General features: G+C 34.1%; 1 protein-coding gene and 1 pseudogene across 2 annotated transcripts in view; one reads left to right on the top strand and one right to left on the bottom strand.

The window, feature by feature from the left end:
• The window catches only part of SLC4A10 (solute carrier family 4, sodium bicarbonate transporter, member 10), a 252551-nt gene that overhangs the window by 43170 nt on the left and 189676 nt on the right, over positions 1-19705 (top strand). The window lies entirely within an intron of this gene.
• LOC105853983 lies at positions 17571-18132 on the bottom strand (annotated as a pseudogene).

The raw sequence follows: 19705 nt of genomic DNA, 5'->3' as shown, positions 1-19705 counted from the left end.
TTATTTATGCATATAAGAACTGGGGGTACAGACCAGAAGTGCGGGAGGTGCGAGGACTCACCAGAGACAGATCAGGGAACAGAGCAGCAGGCAGGTCAAGAGAGGTCTGCCACTCCATGTGGGTCACCTCCTGGTGGGGTATCAAACTCATGTTGCAGTAGCTGCGGAGAGCTTTACAGTACTGGCTTTAGTCAGTTGTGCCACCAGGGAGGGCCCAATTTTCCTTTTATTCCTCCCTCACTTTCTGTGTTCTACAAAAAGACAAATACCTTTGTGGAGAACTGGATGCAGGCAATGTTATTATTATATTCTTAGAGTACAAATGTGAATAAGCAAGCATGACTATTATTATTAAAAATATGAACCAGGGCCCTCCCCGGTGGCGCAGCGGGTTAAAGCACAACACAAAGAAGCTTAAGCCACTTCCGCACGAGTTCGATCCCGCTTGCCCTGGAGGAGATCCACAGGGCGCGGCAGACCTCTCCTGATCCGCTGGCCGTTCCCCTCAGCAGAGTACTTCGTCGATCTGCCTGTTCTGCTCCCCACTCTGTCTCTGGTGAATCCTCTTACCCTCTGCATCTCTGGCCTGTACCCCAGTTCTGTACGAATAAATAAATAAATCTTAAAAAAAAAATCAACTTACAGTCTAGCGAGAAAGACAGACATAAAGAAGAGAGGGAATTAATGTTCCCTTCATTCAAATGTTAGAAATAAGTCCGACAAATGAAACCAAACATGTTTATGCATAACACTTCTCAAAATGAGCAAAAGTTTCTGGTACTTGATTCTCCTTCTTCCAAGTTACAGCAACTTAATGGAACTGCTGATAAAAAAATCTTAACACAGCAAATTTATCCCATTTCAATGATCTTACAAAAAGAAAACCCATCTCAATAAATTTATCTATTCTTGAAGTTGGATGATTTTACCATTGTATGGATGGACACAGTATATTGACTCTGTAATTGATTTTCACATAAGGCCAGCACCTGGCTTACGTGATGGGGAAGCAACTTCCCCAGCTTGATCACTTAATTGTGGCCCAGAGAGATTCTTGGTACCATTATGAGCTAACCATAGGATCAGGGTGAATCAGGAATGATCAGGAATGATCAGCTTATGTCCCCTCTGAGAAAAATATGTGGTCTGTCATGGACAAGTGCAAATGCTGAAATACCATTTCAGACACAATGAAAGCCATAATACCCTCTTTGTTGGTCTTTTGTTGGAATTTGTATATCAAATCTTTCATTTATTTTCCAACTTTTTGCTTTGTCTTATGTCACATTTATGCAATATGGGAATTTTGGATTATCTTTGATATTGAAAAAATTTAATTGACATAGATTTTAAAAATTGTTATAAATTAAATTGTTTATTGTAGAGCCCAAGGCATTTCAATATTAATAATTATACTGAAATAGAATATAGCTAAATATTATGAAATGGAAAGGACTGCCCCTCTACTTTGGAGAGTTATGTTACATATAAACATTGATACACAAATGTTATATATGTTATTATATTTAACATTGGGTATATATAAGAGATGTTAAAATATTAAATAAAAACTTGACCTTAATTCAGCATTCTCAGGATAATTTCACCATGAGTTGCTTCTCAGAAAAATATTTAGGTATGCTTGGAAAATGCAAGGCTGTCGTGTTTCTGCATTCATGTTTGTAGTTCTGTGTAAATGGTGCCTTCTGGAGTTTTGATGTATGGTGACCTGGGTTGAATGTTATATACATCTACTTTTAGCCTACTATAAACTCTGAGAAACCTAGAGTAATAGTTTATTTTTTTTATTGGACAATCCACAGAAATCCTATCTATTAAAATTTGGTTTTTCTGAATACAAGGAATACAAGAAAATTATTACAAATGGATTTAACCATTTATTTTATTCTTGAGGTAGAGAATATTTTCAAACTTGAAATATTCAGTTCAGTTTAAATGGCATGATTATAGTCATTTTCCCTCAAATCACTGTAAAGTTGAGTATGACAGGTAGCATTTATCAAACACTTATGTACAAGCCAAGATTCAGTTATGTGGTAGATGCTGCTACTATCTTTATTTTATATATGAAAAAGTGATACACAGAGCAATCAGATGACTTTACAAGATTTGGAAGAGTTAGCAAATATCAGAATCAGAAGTGAACTTGGATGATTTTTACCATTGGACATGGTGAGTAATGCATGTCTTCTGTCCTCCATATCTTTGAGTTTTATCATAGCAGTAGAAAAACTTAGGGAAGAGGTCATAGGTGCAGGGAAAACAGAGGTATGTCCTGAGATCACATAATACTCCTTTTCCCTATTGCTCTACTCAGGATTTTTCAGCTTCCAACAGTTTAGGTGGGAAGTCTTTATGCTTATTATCTTCACACATCTTATTTCCTTTTTCACTGTGCATTTTAAGTTGTTAACTTTAGATATATTCAACTTTATTATAACCTGTCTTCCTTTAGTCCAGACTGAATTCCTTTGAGGACCCAGTTCTGTCTTAAACTGGATGAATGGCTTAGATAATGAGTCTGGGGAGTTGGGAAGTGACTGAGTATAAAATGGGAATAAAGCATTGCATTCAAGCTCTAAATACTTTATAGGGGATGGAACAAATGCTTTACCCATTTAAAAACTTTGCTCACTTATATAGAAAAAATGCCCTATACATGAAGCCAAATGCTCATCAATTTTGCTCAGATTTGACTATTATTTTTTAAAGATTTATTTTATTTATGCATATGGAACTGGGATACTGGCCAGAGGTCTAGGAGTGGTGAGAAGATTAATCAGAGACAGAGTAGGGAGGAGAACAGGCAGACTGAAGTACACTGCTAAAGCGAACAATGGGTGAAACAGGAGAAATCTGCTGCATCATGTGGGTCACCTCCAGGGCTGGGGATCGAACTCCTGCTACAGTGGCTGCAGCTAGCTTCATAGTGCTGTGCTTTAACCTGTTGTGCTACCAGGAAGGTCCTCAGATATGACTTTAAATCAATACAGAATAAATTGTTTTTATTAATGCAAAAATGAGAGTTCATAAAGATATTTAAACAATTTTGCTGTACACACCATATAATGCATGAATCTTCGGTGTCTAATAAATGAATACTCATAGGCACAAATGCTGGTGTACGCCACTCTGAGGAAGACCATTTTCCAACAAGCTGCCCTCTTTTCCCCTCTCAGTGAATGTCCTTGATTATCCTAAGGTAATTATTATTTAAATTTTCTATAACCATGGATTAGTTTTTCCTGTTTTTGAGCTTCATATACATTGCAGTCATACAGTGTGAACATTTTTGTCTCTGATTTCTATTGATTTTCAATAGGTCTGTGAAATTTATGCATATTCTCATATGAATTAGTAGTTTTCTTTTTTTTTAAAGATTTATTTATTTATGCATACAGAACTGGGGTACAGGCCAGAGGTGCAGGGGACCGCAAGAGGCTTCACCAGAGACAGAGTGGGGAGCAGAACAGGCAGATCGACGAAGTACACTGCTGAGAGAAACAGCGGACGGGTCAGGAGAGGTCTGCCACGCCATGTGGTCTCCTCCGGGGCAGGCAGGAATCGAACTCATGGGGAAGTGGCTTTGGCTTCTCAGTGCTGTGCTTTAACCCGCTGCGCCATCAGGGAGGGCCAGTAGTTTTCTTTTATATAGTATTCTGTTACAGGAATATACCACAATTTATCCATGATATCTATTGATGGATATTGGATTATCTCAATTGTTTGACTACTTAAAAATAAAACTGCTAGGGAGATTTTATATATTGAAAAATAGACCCATGAAATCCCTTTTTGATAAGAGAGAAAAGTCATACGTATACATAAATTCTGAGCTTGTTATATTCAAGTTGCTCAAATGTACTTAGTCTAGGCTCCTAGTCTGAAGTAAATCATGTATTGCTCAATGAGCATAAAATCATTAAGTAAATATTTAGTAACATATGCTAAGTATTTAGTAGAGTACTTAATGATAAGTTGTAAAAAGTAAAAGTAGAATCCCTGTCCTTGTCCTCAATGATTGTACAGTCTGTAGGGAGAGAAAAATAATGCATACAGAATAAGAAATCCAAAGTTATATGTAAGAGTACCATGAATTTCACTACTTTCTTTGAAATTTCATGTTTTTTTTTTATATGACATTTATGTTTGTCTTCCTTAAAGCCTTACAGGGAGGCTTAAATCCTCTAGAAAACCACCATTTGTGATCTATTATCTATATGTTGCTTTGAATGCCTCTTTTTATACTTTCATAGAACTCTATGCATTTTGTTTACAGCATATTATAATTGCTGGTTTATTTATTTTCTCACCCAGATTATGATCTTGAGGGCAAGTGCACAGTTATTAATACTTTACAGATGTCAATAAATATGTGGATTGACTGGAATTTTAGACATTTATTTTATAGAATTTCTATGAACAGGATGGTATAAAAATGGGATATATAGAAAAGCATAGAAATAGGAATTAACATTTTGTTAATGGGGAATAGGAAGGAGAAGTGGAGGATTAAATGGGAAGGGTGGCCTGTGTTGGAAGTACTTGCTCAGAGTAGATAATTTATGTTGAAAACATACAGATAAAGGCTAACAGGTGAGGTGAGATCAAATTATGGAGAACCTTGAGGATCTGACAGAGGCTTGAAGCTTGATGTGGATGGGAAGAAACTTGGGAATGGTGTGATAAAAGCAAGTTGTAAGGAATATTATTATTTTTTAAAGATTTATTTATTTGGCATACAGAACTGGGGGTCAGGCCAGAGATGTAGGGGCAGTGAGAGGATTCACTAGAGACAGAGTGGGGAGCAGAACAGGCAGATCGTCAAAGTACACTGCTGAGGGGAGCAGCGGGTGGGTCAGGAGAGGTCTGCCACACCATGGGTCAGGCTGGGATTGAACTCATGTGGAAGTGACTTTAGCTTCTTAGTGCCGTGCTCTAACCCGCTGCGCAACCAGGGAGGGCCAGGAATATTATTTTAATAAGTGACTTGTAAAATGACTTTTAGAGGTAAGATTACAGCCAGTAATACATGTTAAAGGCTTTCCAGTTAATATGCACAGATCTGATGAGAGCTGTAATGGCTGTACAGTTGCAAAGGAAGAGATAGTCACAAGTATTAAATTAAAGGAGAAAATTGATATGTTTTAGCGGAAGACTGGGACACAAATTCATCTCTTTTAACTTTTCTGGAGCTATGGGCTCACCCTGTTTTACTTACAGAGTATATTACAGCCTTATCTCTGCTTATTTTGTTTGAAGTCAGTGAGGCTTATTTTGTTTGAAGTCAGTGCCACTTCAAATTCTCATTATCATTTATAGTCCACCAAGTTCAGCTATAATTATTTTAGAGGAGGTAATGGACTCACAATCTTTTTTTCCCTGCAGCGGGTTGCTAATATTCATGCTCATCACTCATATAACTCCTTACTGTCACTATGTCACATCTACCATGCACTGTAAGATTTGATCATCATGTAACATTAATCAACCTAAGATCAGAGGCCTGATTCTGAGAATTCTAAGACTAGAAAGTATTATTTAGTTTATATTCATTTGGGAAATGAACATTTCAGGCCATAAATATTAAGTGATTTACCTCGTGTAACACAAGTAGTTTGTTCTAAGTCTCCTGAATTTTAGTCTAGTACGTTCTCCATGAATTTTCATGATGTTTTTCCTAGCTCTAAATTTCTGTTTCAAAGCATAATTTTTTCTTAAATCAAAACCTCAACTTTACCAGAATTCCTAACTTCAGAAGCTAATTTACCCCACTAAATAGCTCACCATGCATGACATCTTGCTTGATTTTAGTACATTTATAGTTATTTCAATTCTCTTTCCTGTTAATATACTGTTTGCTCATATTTTAATTTTTGATGTGATCACTATGCTTTTTATTCCTCATATTTTTTATTTCTTTTCTTAGAACACACACCTAACTGAGGAAAAGAATGAGTTACAGATTATTTTTCTACTTTCTCTTATTTTTCAATTATATGTACAGAAAAATGTGGACTTTTTTTTTCTTTTTCTTTTGGGAACTTAATAGACTTTGAGCAATCTGTACTTGTATTCCTTGATCTTGATAAGTCACTTTGTCTTTAGTTTGACAATTTCCCTAAAATGTATTTTATAAAGGCTTATCCCACCAAATACTTTGTGAAAAAAATAATTTGGCTATATTTATTTTATATCATTCTTTCCCCACAGTCTCACCACCATAGTATATATTTCCTCTGATCCTTTCTCCATTCCTCTTCTCTCTTAACCTCAAATGTCTCACTTCTATTGTTAGTGTCTACTAGTTCTTGTAAGTATTTTGCCTTGTTGAATAACCTGCTATATAAATTTCCAATATTTGTCTTTATTATTCTGACTTGCTTTACTACATATAATTCTCTCTTCTTCCTTTTACCATAAGTAGCAGCATTCTATTTTTCTTATGTTTCAATAATATTTCTCTGCCTCATCTTAATAGATCCGCCTATCAATTGGCACCTGTATTGGTTCCATGTCCTACCTATTGTAAATAGCGCTGCAATAAACATCATAAAGGATATAATTTTTGAGTTGATTATTTCATATTCTTTAGATAGATGCAGAGGAGTAATTTTCTGGGTCACGCAGTATTTCCATTTTTAGTTTTTTAAGATAAATCCAGATTACTTTCCAAAATGGCTGCACCTATTCACATTTCCACTAAAAATTCTACAGGTTTTCTATCTCTACATTCTCTCCAGAACTTGGATTTTTTTTTTAAATATTTATTTATTTATGCTTACAGAACTAGGTACAGGACAGAGGTGTGGTGGGTGAGAGGATTCACTAGAGACAGAGTGGGGAGCAGAACAGGCAGATTGACAAAATGCACTACTGAGGGGAGCAGCAGATGGGTCAGGAGAGGTCTGCCACGCCATGTGGCTCACCTCCCTGGCGGGGAGTGGCTGCAGTGGCTTTGGAGAGTTTCATAATATGGTACTTTCCCCCGTTGCACCATCAGGGAGAGTCCCGCATATATATTTTTAATACCATTACAAATGTGAGATGGTTTCTCAGTGTGGTTTTGACCTGAATTTCCCTTATTAAAAGCAATGATGTACATGTTTCTTCTATCTATTGATGTATCAGTCTATCAATTTATCTATCATCTATTTATCAATCATAGTTGTTTTCCTGTATCAGATGACTTGACATTCTGATATCCTCTTTGGTGAATTCTGTTTCTGTCCTGAAATGTTTCCCACTTACTAATTGTGTGTGTGTGAGTGTGTGTGTTTTATTGTTAAATAAAATACAGTCTCTGTATATCATGGATATTGGCCCCTTGTCCCTTATGTTAGGTATTTACTACCATCCCATAGGATGTCTTATTAATCTACTTATATTTATCTCAAACATTTTGAATTTGAGATAAACCCAATTGTTACTTTTGATTTAATTTCCTTTGCAAAAGAGAGCGAATCTCCAAAAATAGCTTTATTTTGATGTCATAAAGCATATGGCAGTGCTTTCTTCTATGTTTTAATTGAATATATAAATATTATAAATATATATTAGTCTGTATTTCATTTTGATTTATTCATGGAGCTTGAGAGTGATCCAGCATCATTCTTTTGAATGTGACCTTATTTTTCCAGCACCATTTTTTTTAATTATATGCTTTTGTATTGAAGTAACATTGGTTTATAAGATTGTATATGAACCAGAGGTATAGTTTCATACTTCAGCAGATGTATATTTCTTTGTGACACCCACCACCAAGTCTCCTTTCCCGATTTGTTCCCCATTGCACCCTGTTCTGGTAGCCTCATTTCTAAAGTAAGATTTATAAGATGTGTTTTGGCTTGGTTTTCTCTGCTCCTTTATTTTGCTTCTCTGTATTCAAGATGTAAGTGAAAATATCCAGTATTTTTCTTTTTCCTTATGACTTTTTTTGCTTAGCAAAATTCTCTCTAGTTCCATTCATGTTGTCACAAATAGCAGGATTTTATTTTTTATATGTAGCTGAGTAGTATTCCATTAATAGATCATAGGTAAATCTATTTTTAATGGTTTGAAAAACTACACTACTTTCCAAGGGGCTGTACCAGGCTATATACCCACCAAGATATATGAGAGTTTCCATTTCTTCACATCCTTGCAAATACTTAGTGTTTTTGATATTGGTCATACTCACAGGTATGAGATAGTAAGTATCTCATTGTGGTTTTTGATGTGCATTTCCCTGATGATAACTGATGATGAGCATTTTTTTTTTTCATGTGCCTCGTGGGCCTCAGTATGTCTTATTTAGAAAAGTGTTTATTTAGCTCTTCTGCCCATTTTTTTGGGATTGGGTTATTTTCTTTTTGTTGAGTTATGTGAGTTCTTTATATATCTTGGGTATTAGCTATATGTCTTAGTATGATGTGCAAATATTTTTTCCTTTTGGTAGGGTGTCTTTTGTTATTAATGATAGTTTCTTTTATGCTTGGTTTCAGTTTCTTTGGTATACTCCCATTCATTATTTTACTTTTGCTTGCTTTGGTTTTGAAGTCAAGGCCTTGAAGACATTGTTGAAGTCACTGAAGCAGAATGATTTCCCTAAGTTTTATTCTACGTATTTTGTAATTTCTGGTCTTGCATGTCCTTAGTCCATTTTTAGTTAATGCTTATGTATGTGAGAAAGTGATCTACTTTTATTCTTTTGCATAAGACTGTTCACATGCAGTTTTTTTTGTAAGAAAAAAAAGCTATTTCCGAAAACTATTTGTTAAAGAGATTTTTATTTTTCCTTGATGTACTTTTGGCTTCTTTGTCATAAATTAACTGGGCATATAAGTATAGGTTTATTTTGTTACTTTCAATTCTATTTCATTGATCTCTTGTCTAGTACCACAATATTTTACACTAGTACCTCAATGTTTTGATTACTATAGTATTATACTATTTGAGTTTAATGCCTATATTCCTTTTTTTTTTTTTTTGTCAAGAGTGCTTTGGCTACTCAGAGATTTTTGTAGTTCCTTGTAAATTTCAGTAATGCTTGTTCTATTTCTTTGAAGAATACCATTGAAGTTAGTAATATAGAGAATGCATTGAATCTGTATATTGCTTTGGGTAAGACAATAATTTTAGCAATATTAATTCTTCTAATCATTGAACAGTGAGTATCTTTTGACTTCTATATGTTTTAATAGCATCCTATCATTTTCATTGAATTGGCCTTTTTCTCCTTAAATTTATTCCTAGATATTTAATTTTTTATGTAACTAGTAGTGAGATTTTTCCCGTTGCTTTTTTTCTAATTCATTATATATGAAGACAACCAAGGGTTGTGTATTTATTTGTAGGCTTTCAACTACTACACTGACTTATTGTTTCTAGTAGTTACTCTTTATGGAGTCTAGGGTTTTCTCTATATATTATCATGTCATCTGCAAATGGTAATAGTTTTATTTCTTTCTCTATGTTAACTTTATATCTTTCTCTTACCTAGTTGCTTGAGTTGGGGCTTCTAATACTGTGTTTAATTGTAGTGATGCAAATGGACAATCTTGCCAAGGACCTGATCTTAAATCTAGTGGAAAAGGTTTCATTTTCACCACTGGCTATGATGTTTGCTATAGGTTTGTCATATATTGCCTTTATTATGTTTAGGGAGGTAGTTCCTTATGTCACCATTTTTTTCTTTTTTTAAGACTTATTTATTTATTCATACAGAACTGGGGTACAGGCCAGAGATGCGGAGGGTGAGAGGATTCACCAGGGACAGAATGGGGAGCAGAACAGGCAGCTCGATGAAGTACACTGCTGAGAGGAGCAGCGGGCTGGCCAGGAGAGATCTGCCCTGCCATGCAAATCTCCTCTGGGATGGCCAGACGGCCGGGTCGAACTCATGCAAAAGTGGCTTCTTAGTGCAGTGTTTTAACCCGCTGGCCACCAGGGAGGGCCAAATGTCACCATTTTAAAGAGTTTTCCAATTATAAAATGATACTAAATATTGACAAATACTTTCTCTACATCTGTTGTTAATGACCATCTAACTTTTACTTTTCCTTTTGTTGATATGGTGAATTACATTGTTTTATTTATAGATGTTGAACCATTCTTGCATCCCTGGAATAAATCCTATTTGGCCATTATGTATGATCTTTTAAATGTATTGTTGAATTCAATTTGCTAAGGTTTTATTGTAGCTTTTCACATTTGTGTCATCAAGTATATTGGTCTGCAGTTTTCTTTGTGTATGTGATTTTCCTCTGTCTTTGGTATCAGAATAATGTTTACTTCATACAATATATTTGGGAACATTACTCCTTAATTTATTTTTGGAAGAATTTGAGTAAGATAGGAATTAGTTTGCCTTTGACAGTTTTGTAGAACTCATCAGTAAAACCATCTGGTCCCGAGTTTCTATTTTTAGAGGATTTTTGATTATTGCTTTCATTTCATTGTTTGTAATTGGTTTATTCAGGTTTTCTTTTTCGTCTTGAGTCAGTCTTGGGTAGTTCTATGCATCTAAGAATTGTCCATTTTTTCTAGATTATATAATTTATTGTTATCTATATTTATATAATAGTGCCTTATAATCATTTGTAGTTCTGAGATTTCTATTGTAATATTTCCTCTTTTGTTTCTATTTTTATTAATGAGCGTTTTCTTCATGTTTTACCTTACTTAGCTGGGAGTTTGTCTATTTTCCTTACTTTTCAAAAGTACCAGCTTTTGGTTTCACTGATATTTTGGAATGCCCTTTTTTTTTTTTACTTCTGTTCTAATTTGTTATTTCCTTCTATTGACTTTTGGTTTTATTTACTCTTTTTTTTTTTTCAAGTTACAATTTATTTGACATCTTTCTTGTTTCTTGATGTGGATATGTATTGTAATACTTGCCTCTTTGTATTGCTTTGTTTCATTCTGGTAGCTTATATTTTCATTTGTCCCCAGTATTTTTTAGTATCTTTGGTTTCTTTATTAATCAAATAATCTTTTAGTAACATGTCCTTCAGTTTCCACATGTTGAAGTTTTCCTATATTCTTTTTGTGTTTTATATCTATTTCAATACCATCATGTTCAGAGAAAATACTTTATATTTCAGTCTTCATTAACTTATTAACATTTGTTTTGTGATCCAATATGTGCTCTCCCATAGTGGATGTTCCTATTGCACTTGAGAAGAATATGCAGTCAGCTTTTCTTCGAGTACATGCCCTATAAATATCTATAAAACCAATTGTTCTAACTACCCACTTAAGGCTATTGTTTCATCATTGATTTTCTGTCTGGTTGATCTCTCTATTAATGAAAGTGGGGTACTGAATCTTTACTAGTATAGTGCATCAATGTTTGATTTTAGATTTGTTAATAGATCCCTTATAATTAGATGTTTATACATCTGGTCCATATATGTTATGAGTTTTATGTCTTCCTTAGTCTTTACATAATGTCCATCAATGTCTTTTGTTACCTTCTTTTGTTGGAAGTTTATTTTGTCTGATATAAGTATGGTTATCCCTGCCTTTTCTTTCTTTTTTTTAAAATATTTTATTTATTTATTTATTCACATAGAACTGGGGTACAGGCCAGAGATGCGGAGGGTGAAAGTGTTCACCAGAAACAGAGTGGGGAGCAGAACAGGCAGATTGACAAAGTACACTGCTGAGGGGAGCAGCGGGCGGGTCAGGAGAGATCTGCCACGCCATGTGGTCACCTCCGGGGCAGGTGGGAATCGAACTCATGCTGAAGTGACTTTAGCTTCTTAGTGCAGCGCTTTAACCCTCTGAGCCACCAGGGAGGACCCAATCCCTGCCTTTTCTTTGGGTTCCATTTGCTGTTAAGATTGTTACCCAAATTTACTTTAGTTTATGTTTTATCTTTGGACCACAGATGTGTCTTCTTGAGACCATAGCACCTACTCTCTGTGCCTTTTGATTTAGAGTGTTCATTTACACATATAGTGATTGCTGATGTGTGAGTCTGCTCTTGTCATTTTGTCTTAAGTTTCTTGGTTCTATTTCCTGATTAATTTTGTGTGTGTGTACTTTTTTTCCTCTTGATTTTGATAAGAGGAATTTCAACATTTCCTGAAGAGTAAGTAGTTTTTGCAAACTTCTTCAGTTTTTGAATCTTGGAAGTACTATTTCTCTCTCATATCTGAAAAATTATCTTGCAAGATGTTGTATTCTTAGCTGTCAGTGTTAATCTGTTATGTTTAGATTTTATTTATTTATGCAAATAAGAATTGGGGTATAGGCCAGAGGATGAGAGGATTCACCAGAGACAGAGTGGGGAGCAGAACAAGTGGATGGACTAAAAAACACTGTTAAGTGAAGCAGTAGAAGAGACAGAAGAGGTCTACTGCACCATGTGGGTAGCTTCCTGGCTGGGGTTTGAACTTATGCTGTATTGGCTGATGCTTGCTTCATAGTGCTGTGACTTGATCCCTTGTGCTACCAGGGAAGCCCACCAATGTTCATCTTTACATATTTTGAAGATGTCATTCTATTCTCCCCATGATTGTAGTAGTTCTGCTAAAAAGTTTGATGTAATCTTGATTTTGAACTACCTTGGTAGGTTTCTACTTTTCTCCCCCTTAGCCACTTTCTGTAGGTTTGGAAAATTTTACTTTATTATTTCTTTGAATAAGTGACTTGCTCCTCCTCTCTTTTCCCTTTCTGGAATACCTGTTATCTTTATGTTGTTATTCCTAATGGAGTTGAGTAGTCCTCAAGTATTCTTTTTTTCCTTTTTTTTTTTTTCTTCTACTTGAGTGCTTTGTACCATCACCATTTTTCAAGAGAATCTCTTATCCCCATTGCATGGTTGGTTGCTTTTTAATGAATTAATTATTGATATATACATGAACTTATTTCTTGGTTTTTGATTCTGTTTCTTTGATTAAGTTGCCTGTTTTTATTCCAATACAGCATTTAAAAAGATAATGTTGCTTTATAGTATAGTTTAAAGATTAGTAATGTAATTCCTCTGTTTTTCTACTTTTCCCCTCAATATTACAACTCTTTGAGTCCTTTTATGTGTCCATTTTAGTATTTTTGCTCAATTTTCTGGAATAATACAATTGATATTTTATATGGATTGTTTTAAATTCATATATTGCTTTTTGTGTACCAGTCATTTTGACTCGATTCTTTCCATTTATGAGGATGGAATATCTTTTCATTTTACTATGTATGACCTATATACTTTAATATGGTTTTGTAGTTTTCATCATATATGTTCTTTACCTCCTCAGTTTGGTGAATACTTAAGCATTTGATATTTTGAATGACTTTATTATCTAAATTTCTTTCTTTCACTCATTGTATACAGAAAGAATACAGATTTTTATATGTTGATTTTGTAAACGTCCATGTTGTTATATTCACTTATTATTGATAATATATTTTTGGTGGTATCTTTTTTTTATTTCTACATTTAGTACCATTTCATTGGCATATAATGATGTTATTTTTTAATTTTAAAAGTATTTTAAAAATCATTATTCATTGTGTGCATTTTTTCATCTCAGTTGTAATCCCCATGATCTTCACACCACCAATTCATCCATGTACCATATCCACAGTGCAGTGCACTCTTCCCACCCCAGTTCTGATCCTGTTCTCCTTTCCACCCCCATAAAATGTCTCTGGTTTATAAAATGTCTCTGTTTATTGTTTTCATTTTACTCTACTGCCTTCGTTTGTCTCTCTCTCTTTTTGCCTTGATACCTTAAGCTCCTGCTATGAGTGAAGCTATCTGCTATTTTTCATTTTCTTTCTGGTTTCTTTCATTAAGCATGATCCCTTCCAACTCCATCCATGTTGTTGCAAAAGACATGAGTTTATCTTTTTGATTGCTGAGTAATATTCCATTTTGTACACATACCACATCTTTTTAACCCAGTTTTATATTTTTGGGCATTTGGGTTGATAGTTTTACTTCATCTTTTCCAACATGGGTTACTTCCTATTGTTGTCTTATAATTCTAGCTAAAATCTTGAATCAGATTAAACTGAAAAGATGAGAGTGGACATTCTTTTTTTATTTTTGATCATAAACATTTCAGTTTTTCTCACATTTATTTCTTGAATTTATCAAGCTCAGTTGTAAATTATTTAATAAATATAATAGTAAAAATGATTTCTGTACTTTTAAGAATGGAAGGTACTACAGGTAAAAGGAAGATGGAAAGTAGATAGAAGTTGGAAGTTTGAAATGCTGATATATAGATGTGGAATTTCATAGGATTTTGTTGTTGTTGTTGTTCAGGAGATGTTTGTGTTATTCTGCATAATAAAACACTACAACTTTCATGACTTAAAACAACAATCATTTTAACTGTTCATGATTCTGTAGTTGGTATCAGATCATCTGAATGGTTTTTGATTATTCTAGTGCTCTCATCTTGTATCAACAGGCGCATGCTGGGTAGATAATTTTTCTTTTATAACTTAGTTTAGGACCTCTTCCACTCCACATGGTCTTTGCTAGTGATATTTAATTTGGGTTAAGCAGACTTTTTACATGGCATGTCATGGTTTCCAACAGTACCAAAGTAGAAGCTGCTGGGATTTGTGAAGTTGTTCGCTCAGAATTGACACTTCATAATTTATGCTGCATTTTATTGCTTAAAGCAAATCACAAGCCTAGTTCAAATTCAAGGTGAGGGAACTACAGAAGGGTGTGAATATAGAGTAACATGGTTTATTGCAAACCACTATGCAGCAGACTACTGTATATGCCACATAGCAAATGGAATACAAAGTAGATCAACTTGAAAAGAGGTTCTTACAATCTACTAAGTATCTGTTCTAACACTAGAACTTTGAGAAAAAGACTATACTTGATTTCTATTATATTCTTTAGCTGTTAGTTCAATGTGAATTATTTAGGAGAAATTCAGCAACCTTTTATTTTATAAATGAAAAAATATAAAGAGCAAAGGGTTAGGTACTAACCTGCAGGTAAATTACAAAGGGGGATAAATAAAGAACAATAGAGGAACCAGTTGAAGTGAGTGTTGAAGTATGACAGTACTCCCTAAAACAGAAACCCAATGTGAATAATATGCATTTCACATGTTTGTTGCAGAGATCAAATGAAAGCACTTGACTCATGTAAGATGAATAAGTAGAATGAAGTCTGTGTGTGTGTATATATATCCATCCATCCATCCATCCATCCATACATACATACATACATATGTATATATATATGCCTTTGTTCTTGCATCATGGGGAAAAATACAGGTGGGTTTTCACAAATATAGGCCAAATGCTTGATATGACATAATTAAAATGCAGGTTTGTTGTATTAACATTATGGGGGCTGGGGAGCCTGTAGCCAGAAATGGGTGCAGAAGTATTCAAGAGTTGCTCATTCTGAAATATAAAAAGAGACCAGCAAAGGAGTCACATGCTGTGCATGTTAAGATGCCATAAGAAGAGAAGCAACATGTTCACATATGGACCCCATAGAGAAGCATAAGGGCAGACAGCCTAATTGCAGGCATTGACTTGCAATTGAGCTGCTTATCACCTGGGCAACATAATTTTGCTAGATCCAAGGTGATTACCAGTAGGGATTTATTTATCCCATTATGATTAATGATTTTTCTAAGTAACACTGTGTATTTCAGTTAAAAGCTAACAATAGCTACTATTTATTGAGAGTTTATTGTATTTTACACCCCATGTGAAGTGTATTGTGTCTATCATCTCATATAGTCCTTGGTTATTCTGTGAAGTATGTACCACTACTAACCCTATTTTATAGATGAAGGAATTGAGGTTTAGAGAGTTTGAATAATTTGTGCAAGATGACACACAAATTGTAAAGTTGGTATTTGAGGTCAAGCACTTTGACTAAACTGTGCTTTTAGCTATTATATAAAAAATGAATTTTTCCCATTATTTTTATGTCATATTGTCTGTTCTTTTTATGACTATCATGCCTGGTTATTTATTGTAATTCCAGTTACAACTGTAGGGAATTTATCTAGAAGTTTCTCAATTACTATAGTATGTGACATTATAGGAAGGTTAAAATAAGAAAATAATCAGCATTTTATTTAATGTAAATTTTCTCTTTGGTCAATAAACTAATTTAAAGAGCATCTACATTTCTGCATGCATAGAGAGGCCTTAAGCATCAGGATGATTCATAATAAAAGATGTATTTAAGGATAGCAAGAGTTAGGAAATCACTATTTCTTAAAATACTATTATATTTTAATTTTTAAAATTGTTACCAAGGTTTTCTCTCTGGAAATTGCACCAAAACAAAGACATACTCCTTCAGTTATTTTTTATTAAATATTTACTGGAGATTAAATAGTATAAAGGTTTGCTTTAGGTTTTTCACTTTAGGGTCACTTAGTCTGGTAGTAAGAATGGACAAAAAATATAGCACATGGTCTTGGGGCAATGGAATTAACCCCCTAAGAAGGTGAAGAATGTGAGAATCATTGAAGCTAAATTACCTAAGGGTCAAGGAGAAATGGTGAAACATAATAAATACAATTAAAAACCAAATGAAAACCATAGAAAAGGCTTATAACATTTGTGATACCCAAGGATTGATATTTTTAGTGCATAAGTCACTGTTATAAACAATTAAAATCAGATCCCTTCCAGTGGGATTTGGAGAGGATATTTACAAAAGATATTGCCAGTGTCCTTATGAAGAATATAGAGAATACTTAAAAGACTTAAAAATGACCTCAATAGTAATAAAAATAATAAGCTAATACACAACCTAGATAATTTTTTAAAATTATCAGATTAAAAGATTAATAATAACTGGTATTCATTTAAGGTTAAAGAAAGGGACACTGTGATTTATATAGGTACAGCTTAAATAGTTTCATTCTTCTTAGAAGACATTTAGATAATATGTATTGAAAGACTCAATTTGTGGGACTCCTGTTGGCTAATTAGGTATATCTCTATGATAGTTTGATATCTTGCCATTAGGATTCAAGTAAGGAACACTTTTAATTTATTCTTTTATATAATATACTCTGTCTATCATAGCATCATTTATAGCTGTTAATCATACATAGAAACAACCTAAGTACCCTAATAGATGATTATATCAAGAAGATGCGGCATATCCACATAATGGAACACTGTTCAGTCATAAGGAAAGATGAAATGTAGCCATTTGCAGCAAAATGGAAGGAGTTTGAGGGAGTTATGTGAAAATAATCAAGTAGGTTCTGAATTATAAAGACAAATATTGGATGTTTTCACAGTGAATCATGCTAATGACTCAGTGAATTATGGATCACATATTGATTTAAATGCTATTTTATCATATTGGAAGTTTTAGGTGAACACCAATGGGACATAACTGTTTTAGAAGGGAAATCAGATGAAGAACCAAATGACTTTGAATTATTTGGAATAAGAAACAATAGAGCCAATAAAAAATAAAACTAAAGGACTTTTTTGCATATTCTGTAAGGCTGATATCCTAGTAATGGATTATCAGTTTCTATTTAACTACAAATGTATAGATGACTTTTTTTTTTAATTTTTATTCCTTTTATTTTAAGTTGAACTTACTCCCTGGCCATAAGTTTTTGTTTCTTCAATTTCTTCTGAGATATTTTTTTCTTCTGTGCAACCTCCTCTTCTGGTTTAGGGACAATCTGCTCTTTTTCAGTAAGGATCATCTCGATGTGGCAGGGGGAACTCATGTATGGGTCAATCCGACCATGAGCTCTGTAAGTTCTGCGAGGCATCTTAGGGGCTTTGTTCACCTGGATGTGCTCAATGACCAGAGAATCTACATCTAGATCCTTAAGTTCAGCATTACTCTCTGCATTTTTAAGCATATGCAGTAAGAACTCAGCACTCTTTTTGGGTCAACGACCCTGTGTCCAACCCCACTGTTTGGCCTGGGCACACCTTCCAACACCCCCGTTGTAACGGCGGAATGGCACACACTGCTTCTGTAGAGTGACATCCTTTAGATACTTAGTGGCTTTCCGGATATGCATACCCTTGATGGCCTGGGCAGTTTCCCAAGTGTTCTTGAAATGAACACGGAGATTTGAACCTCTTGACTTGCATGACTTTGTAGGGTTTTCTGGGTCAAGTGAGTAGCGAACCATTTCCAGAGATGACTAAGGCCGCATACGGGAAGAGGAAGCACAAATGTATAGATGACTTTTAAAAAACATATCAGAAAACATGTATGATTAATTCCTAAATGAAAAAAATTAGAAAAGCATATTAATGGTTCTGTGTGCTTAAGTATTGGAAAACATATTTCAAAATATTTGCAGAAGCTTTCAGTGTGTTAACAGTACAGATAAGTTTTCCTTAGCATGCTCTGTGGGATTTTCTGTGCATTGTGGATGGTTGAGGTAACATACACTTGAAGGGTGTGATCCTGTACTTTACATTAAGAAAAAATTAAAATTAATAGTTGAACTGTCAAAAAAATCTCACTCCCAATCTTTTATGCTTTTTTTGTTCTAAAGACTCATTTATTTATGCATATAGAATTCGGATACAAGCTAGAGGTGCAGGGGCGGTGAGAGGATTCACCAGAGACAGAGTGGGGAGCAGAACAGGCAGATTGACGAGGTACACTGCTGAAGGGAGCAGCAGGTCAGGGGAGGTCTGCCAAGTTATGTGAGTCACCTTTGGGGCGGGGGATTGAACTTGCACTGAAGTGGCTGCAGCTACCTTGCGGTGCTGCATTCTAACCCATTGGCAACCAGAGAAGGCCCATTTTTATGCTGTTAAAATAAGCACTTATTTTAGTTTAAAATTGTTACATGTACTAAAACAAGTCATTTAAAAAAATCTTGATATAGGCGATATTGAAAAATTATTTTTTCCTGTATCTGTAGTTAGTCATTATGGTCTTTATAGTAGATTTCAATAATTCCTTCAATTCTCTAGCTATACACAAAAAGGATTGAATATAAAATTGTAGTGCATATGATTTAGCAATTACTTTTTGTCCTCAAAGTAATAATAGTAAGATATCTGGAATTCAATGAAAAGGAGACTGAATAAATATAACTTTCAAGTATAGAGAATTTATGAATCCAAAAGTCAATTGAGTAGAGAGGAGGCTATTTTTCTTTCCTTTTTATTGTGTTCTGTTCTGTGCTATAGACTGAAATTTGTTTATAACACACCTGTAGTCAGCATTTATTGTGAATATTATTTATAAATTCTTGTTGCTGATGTTTCATTTATACCAATTATTTTGCTGTAACACACATATCAGTCATTTTTCTTAGAGGGCAGAAAAAAGTAGTCTTAGTGATTTTAATTTATTTAAATCTCTATTACTTAAAATCAAACTAACATTGCATTATAGCATTATATAAGTCTCAGGTGTGCATTAACAATCAACATGTGTTGATAAATTAGGCACCACTGAAAGTCCAATTCTACCCTGTATATACAGTTACTCAGTTTATTTACCCACTCTCCTTTCTCCTTTCCCTTCTGGTGACAACTATTTGGTCTTGAGGTCTGAAAATTTATTTTTATTTTATTTAGTCCATTATTTTTTCTCTCTGTAAAATGAATATAATTTTTCTGGAGGGTAATTTCAAAAAACTTAAATGTTTATACTCTTTGGTTCAATAAATTACTATTGAAGTTTCTCCTACAAAAATAGAGAATATGTATAAAATAGTGTAAAATATATTTATTACACTGTTTTTTT

The sequence above is a fragment of the Condylura cristata genome, unplaced genomic scaffold (genome assembly GCF_000260355.1).
Source record: "Condylura cristata isolate star-nosed mole 26May11 unplaced genomic scaffold, ConCri1.0 scaffold00002, whole genome shotgun sequence".
Taxonomy (NCBI): Eukaryota; Metazoa; Chordata; class Mammalia; order Eulipotyphla; family Talpidae; genus Condylura; species Condylura cristata.
This window is presented reverse-complemented; position numbering and strand designations above follow the sequence as displayed.